Here is a 6,857-nt window from a genome sequence, read left to right as displayed (position 1 = left end):
TACGATTACTTTCATAATATATATGAGTGTAAATAGAATGGAAATGAGCAAGCCAAGCTAAACCAAGTTGAGAAATCCTAGCTCTTATTTAGCTCCGAATTAAATTAATCCTACCCTAGCTTTAACTAAAATTAGATAGAGAATACATGGGGATGCTCAAACTCGAGATACTTGACCACAGGTGGAAGAGTTTGACGATGGAACTCTTGTTAGTTGAATCAGCCATCTCAATTGGTATCATAGGCTAGTGTACTTGTACTAAGTGGAACCATGAGGATGCAACCTCCCAAAGACCAGCTTCGATCTTGGTATAGTCGAGCTGGTCGAGATTGGTTGTGTCAAAAAAGTTGAAGAGGCTCCAGACTCAAACCTCCCACTCTTCCTCAGTCTTGACTCTCATTCAGAGCGAGTAGGATATAACTAACATTGGTACTGCTCCTCATCCTTGACGACCATCTTTGCAAGGAAGAACGTATCCCTCTCTTTGAACAACTCCGATCTCAATTCTACGAGAAAGAATCCTACCAGTTGCTAATAGAACTGTCAACACTATTGCTACCAAGACCCAGGCTGATGAGATCAGGCTGGTCGCCATGAGAGAAGTCAAGATGAAAGAGTCTATAGCTAGGGACGAGGTAGATGAGTCCTCGGTCGGAGATGGGGTATCGATGGAGATGGTGCCTCTTGGGTGCTAGAACTGGACTTGCAAAATGAGTCTCTGATCGAAAGATTTTCTGATGATAACAGTCCGATATTCAAATCAGTTGGAAATTAGAGAATACAGATAGAGATTAGTACAGTGAAGCATCTTGAGGCTGTCAAGGACTTACCTGAGATCCTCTTTTCTCCCTTATTTATAGAGAGTGAGGAAGAGTTGTACATGCCAGGATAGGGGTGCAAATGGATCGGATCGAATCGAATCATAAGTGACCCTGATCCGACCTGATTCTTTGATCGGATCCTAATGTTGGACCCAGATCCAAACTAACTAAAAATCAACTCGGATCGGATTGGATCGGGTCTATAGTCAAAAATTTTATCCCATTAGATCATTTAGGTTGGGTTGGGTCTATGTATTATCCGGTCCCAACTTAAAAAATTTAGATTTGATTTGGGCCCAAATTTGGGTCAGGCCCATTTCATATGATAGGACAACATTTGCAAAATTTATAATAAAAGAAAATAAATATTATTTTGCCTTAGCTATTAATTTATAAGTAATCCATAATTTTTAACTACTGTAGCTCCATCATTATTTTAAAAAAAATTAGCACAAAATTTCATAAATGAATAGATGCTATCAAATATCATAATGACTTTGATATATTGCTATCAAGAGCTAACTAAAATTAGCACAATCCAAAGGGAACAAATAAATACAAAAACCAACATAAAGTTCATATTCAGGTCTCTGCAATATCTCTATCATTTCTTGACAACTAAATATTCTTCTAATTTTAGTTTAGTGTTTATTTTATAATCTAAGTAAACAAATCATAACAAATAAATAGATTGATGGCATTCTCCTTAATAGCATGTGCAGGATAAATACAATATATGCTATCAATTGGTAAAGACCAACAATCTAAATATAAATATAATTTCTTAGAATCTCATAATGAAATTAAGCAAAACTATATAATAAACAACAATGTTATAAGAGTATTTAGAATTCTAATCCCACTCTATTTATTTTATGATTTACATATCAGATTCAATACTGAATTCGGATTAGATCGGATCAGGTCTGAATTCAGTAAATTCAAATTTGATCCAAAAAATTGAATGGATTTAATTTTTTAACTCGATCTGGCCCCATGGGTCTTTTAAAATGGGTCGGATCGGGTCTAAGCAATCAGACTGAGTCAGGTCACTGGTCAACTCGATCTATTTGTAGCCTTATGATGGGGGCATTAGCCATTTTCAAAAAATATGCATATATCATGCTAGCAGGGATCACGCTCCATATTTACGATGTAGAGTCTGCTGGTAGTTGCCATTCTAGGGCATGACCAAATCTTAATAGTTAGAATTTCCTCATCTAGCCTTTCTATGATCGTGAGAAGGATTATCCATCTGAACTAGCCAATTTGCTGAATTGAGACAATCTACTGACTTGGAACCATGCTCTTTGGATTACGTTGGGTCAGCTGTAGCCGACCCTTGCATAGCTCGATCAAAATGAAGGACCATATCGGTTGAGGTCGGGGTGGAGGGTTATAATACTTATCCCCTCACTCTCGAGTCCGATCCTGAGTTGAGATCGGGCAAAGAGAGTAGAAGCTCAGGATCGAGGCCGCTTTGGTGTGCTTAGTCAATATGCCTCAGTGATTGAACCCATGGATCAATCACAATCCACCATGTGTCACAAGTTTGCATGCTCGATCTCTTTGATCTTTTGATCTGAGCCATTAGAGGCATGGATCTATATAGAGTCGACTGCATCCATCCTTGAGCTGCTATGTGACAGCCATCTATAGTGGCTAGATGAATCATCACCTGATTGGAGCCATCTGAGCTCCTATAAATGGATGCCTCTCTATCTGATTTTATCTTTACCATTTTTGCAAAGAGAAGAGGTGAAGCCCTTGGTCAATTTTCAATAAGCCTTCGGTGATTGTCGTCGGTCCCTATAGTCATCCTCGACTAGGTCCCATCTTTGAGCTCAAACCCTTCGAGATCCAGTCCTAGGTTGCTTGATCATTTGTGTCTTGCCATAAGTTAGTTCCACTTCTCTCCCTTTTAGATTATGTCAAAGATGAGCGCCTCGAGCTCATCGATGGGTAGTTGGTCCTCTTACCGAGACCCATCTTGTGGGGGTCCTCGATCTCATTTTGAATCCTCCTTAGATGGTTCTAAGGTCGAGGAGGTGCCGAATTTTGGCCCTTTCCGAGTAGGCTATGTCCTTATCCGCGGGGAGTTGAAGATCATTCGCCTCTAATATCAAGTTTCTTTAAAATTCACATTGGAGCTCATCGGTTCCATTAACCGGATAGCTAAACCTTCCCCAGATTGAGTTGGGCTCTACGAAGAGTCCTTCAAGGTTGGCCATAGGTTACCTTTTCATTCTTTTATTGTAGATCTTCTTAGGCTCTTCTACATCACTCCATGTTGCATTGCACTGAACTAATGGTGCCTCATTGTGGCCTTTCTTTTGCATTGGTTCCTCCTTGGAGTCGAGCTGACATCCATCTTTTTCGGGTATATTTCTTGTTCAAGAAATACCCCAAAGAGGTTGATGATGGAACACCTCTATTCGGATGGGATGGCACCTCATCCGAGGGGCTTCTTCATCAATTCATAATTGAAAGCAGCATTTCTTTTTTGTGTCGACAGAGCAGCTTTGGGATGTCGATACTTCATGGGATCGATCTTGGTGGTTGTTGAATAAAACTCCAGTGCTTTCGGATGTTGAGGAGGGAGCCCTAAAGTTTATATTTAGCCATGCTGCTTCTCCTCTGCATATGTTCCTTTCTAAAGAGATGCTCTATATGTCAGCTTGAGCCTTGCCGACCCTCAAGATAAGTGTAAGCATCTACAATTTGTTTTACTTCGATCTTTCCTTTGGTCTTCCATTTTTCAACCGTGAAGCCAAGGAACTTGAAGAATTGTGCCGCATTGCCAAGAGGAAGAAGCCCTTGGGTGGCACACTAGCTCTCAAGTGAGGCCAAATCAAGGTGATCCTCACCCAACTGGCTATCATTCTCCTTAAGTGCTAGCTCGAGGTTCAGTTTCGAGGAGGTAGGCATCTTCCTTGGGAGCGAGGTTATCCCCCCCTCTGATCAGTCGCTTTGGGGGATTAGCTCCCCCCTTCATTTGCTTCATCTTCTCTCTGAGATGCAGCAATGCCTCAGAGCTCTTCCCACAGATCTTCTGACCAAGCCAACCATATATGAAGTGGAGAACTTAACCAGCAAATGATAGGTTGACACCATGGATCGGAGAATGTTCAACTCCAGTCGACTTATTATGACATTATAGGCAGATGGATTTTTACAACCAAAAAGTTGATTTAGATAGTCGACTGCCTTGGCATTTGGCCTATAATTACCGGCAAGGAGATGACTTCCTCCATGGGTATTGCATTCTCAAAAATTCAACTAGAGGAGGATCAAGTCTCTTCAGTCGATCTCGAGTCAAATCGATTCTTGCAAAATATTATAAAATAAAATATCGTTGAACTTTTATTATCAATCAAAATGAAATGTTTATCATAATTTACCATACTTAAAGTTACTATAACCGGATCATCATGAGGGCATTGTATCCCCTAGAGGTAGACATTACAAAAGAAGATTTCTTCATCTCCAATCTTTCCCTCTTCTTCATCTTTTTTCAGCTCAGCTTGATTTTGGGATCAGATTGCTGAACTGGCCCTCGAAGATTGTGTGTATCACTCCCACTATAGGTCTATTCTCTTGGGGCCATCAAGCTATAGTGGTTCGATCTGGTTTTATTCTGGTTCGACCATTTTTCAACATGCCACCACCTAATAGATGCCACAATGTCGTCTTTAAGTTGTTGACACTCCTCAATATCATGGCCATGATCTTGATGATATCGATAATATTTCTTGTATTTTGCCAATAAGATGGGGCATCATTATCTTGGTCTTAGTAGATCTCCTTGGTGCTTCATCTCTATGAGTATCTATGCTCGGGGCATATTGAGTGAGGTGTAATTTTTGAATCTTTGAGGAAGAGATCCAGATCGGTGATATCCGAGTGAGGTTCTCATCGAGTTATCACAAGGAGGCATTCAAGATTGCCGTGGTCTTCTTTCATCTCAGTGGCCTTCGTGCTTATGCCCCCACTCCCGAGCTCACTATCTTTTTTTCCTCAGGCTCATCATTGGGCATTCTCTATACCTCTTCTGTGTTCATATATTTTTTCGCTCTTGCTAATATTTTAGCAAAGTTTTTAGGATACCTCTTCTCGAGTGAGAAGAGAAAAGCATTCTCAAACAGTGCACCTTTGAGAGCAATCATGGCCACCGATTGATCTAGATCACGGACTTCGAAGATAACAACATTGAAATGACTGATGTATTTCTAGAAAGATTCACCCTCTTGCTGTTTGATGCTAATGAGCGAATCCGAGCCGTGGTGCTGTTGAAAACTGCTAATGAAGTGAGTTGCAAACAGTTGATTGAGTTGCTCAAATGAGTTACTCAAACTAGACTGAAGGCTTAATTATCGGTACTAGATTATTTTCCATAAAGTCGATGGGAATGTCCAATAAAGAATCTCATCTGTTACTCCATGAAGGAGTATTAAAGTTTTGAAGCTCTCCAAATGGTCAATGAGATCTGAGGTCCTATCATATAGCTCTAGTTATGGCATCTTGAACTATGATGAGATCGATTTATCCATAATTTTTTTAGTAAATGAGGATCAGCTTGAACTTATAGCGCCTTAATCCACTGCTACATCTCCTAGAACCTTCTCTTCACCTCAATATCCCAATGATGTAGGGATCTCGATGCGAGGAGAGAAGTTGCCTAAAATGGATTTCTTCCCTGATTGTCGGGTTAGTGAGCACTTGCATTATCCTCAATCAGGGTTTCTAGATTGGTTGTGTCGACTATACCCTTACCTCAGACTACGAGGTGGTGATTATTGAGCTGTTGATCGAGCTCGATCTCGATGCGGTACATCTGGCATAGGTTGAGTTTAGCAGCCTGCTGCATTTTTTATACTACTGTGATTAAGATTTGTACCTATTGAATAAGGCTATTGAATTAGTTATTAGATACCATCAACGTAGGCTGATGAGGTGTGCTTGAACTGGCTCAGGTGCTATGGCTTCCTACTAAGCATCGTTGGGTTGTACATTGTTTGAGCGTTGGGAGATGTTTGAAGCTCCTCTTCATAGCCTCATAATGAAGTATTATCTCTCTCTTTCTCTTTAGAAATGAGCTTTCGATAGTGTGGGCAGCCCTTTCTTTAACATCAATCTATTGCTGTCAAGATCCAAGCTGATGAGGTTGGATTGATCTCCATGGAAAAAGTCAAGGTGGAAGAATCCTTGGCCAGATATGAGATGGATGGATCTTCGATTGGAGACGAGGTGCCAATGGATATGGTGCCTCCCGGATATTAGAGCTAGACCTGTAAAATAAATCTCTATCTAAAAATTTTTCGGTTAGGATCCTTCGATGCTTAAATTAACTAAAAATTTGAGAATACAGAGAGAGAATAGTGTAGGAGAGCATCTTGAGGCTATCGAGAATTTATCTAGGATCCTTTTTTTTTCTATTTATAGAGGGTAGGAGAAGAGTGTGCATGTCAGGGCTATTGATCGTTCCTGTAAAGTGCGAATGGATGGCACCAGCGAAATTATGCTCTATGTTTATGATGCAGAGCCAGCTGGTAGTTGCCATTCTGGGGTGTGATCGAATCCTAATAGTTAAGATTTTCTCATCTGGCCTTCTTGCAATCATAAGAAGGATTGCCCATTTAAAATAGTCAACTTGTCAATTTGGTGCGATCTGCAGATTTGAAACAATGCTTCTTGGATTACATTACATTAGCCATTGTCGACCCTTGCACATCTCGACCAAAATTGAGGACTAGGTTTGCCGAGGTGGATAGAGGCCTATAACAAACACCACCTTTAATGAGCTTTTATTCTTTAAATCAAAAGTCTAAAACATGTAGTCAAAGATGAAGATAGAGGATAAGATAGGAGGAGGGATTGGGAGAGGGGGAGGGGTGGACAACGAGAGAAGAAAAAGGAGATAGCGAAGCAGAAGTCTCAAATTTAGGACTTCTCAGATATGGTAAATACCAAATCAATTGATCATCAATTAAGTTCTACTATGATCAAAAATCTAATAGTAGTTTTAGGTGGTCAAAG

This window comes from Elaeis guineensis, chromosome 6, assembly GCF_000442705.2.
Source record: "Elaeis guineensis isolate ETL-2024a chromosome 6, EG11, whole genome shotgun sequence".
Taxonomy (NCBI): Eukaryota; Viridiplantae; Streptophyta; class Magnoliopsida; order Arecales; family Arecaceae; genus Elaeis; species Elaeis guineensis.
The sequence above is the reverse complement of the archived record's forward strand: the minus strand, read 5'-3'. Positions refer to the sequence as shown.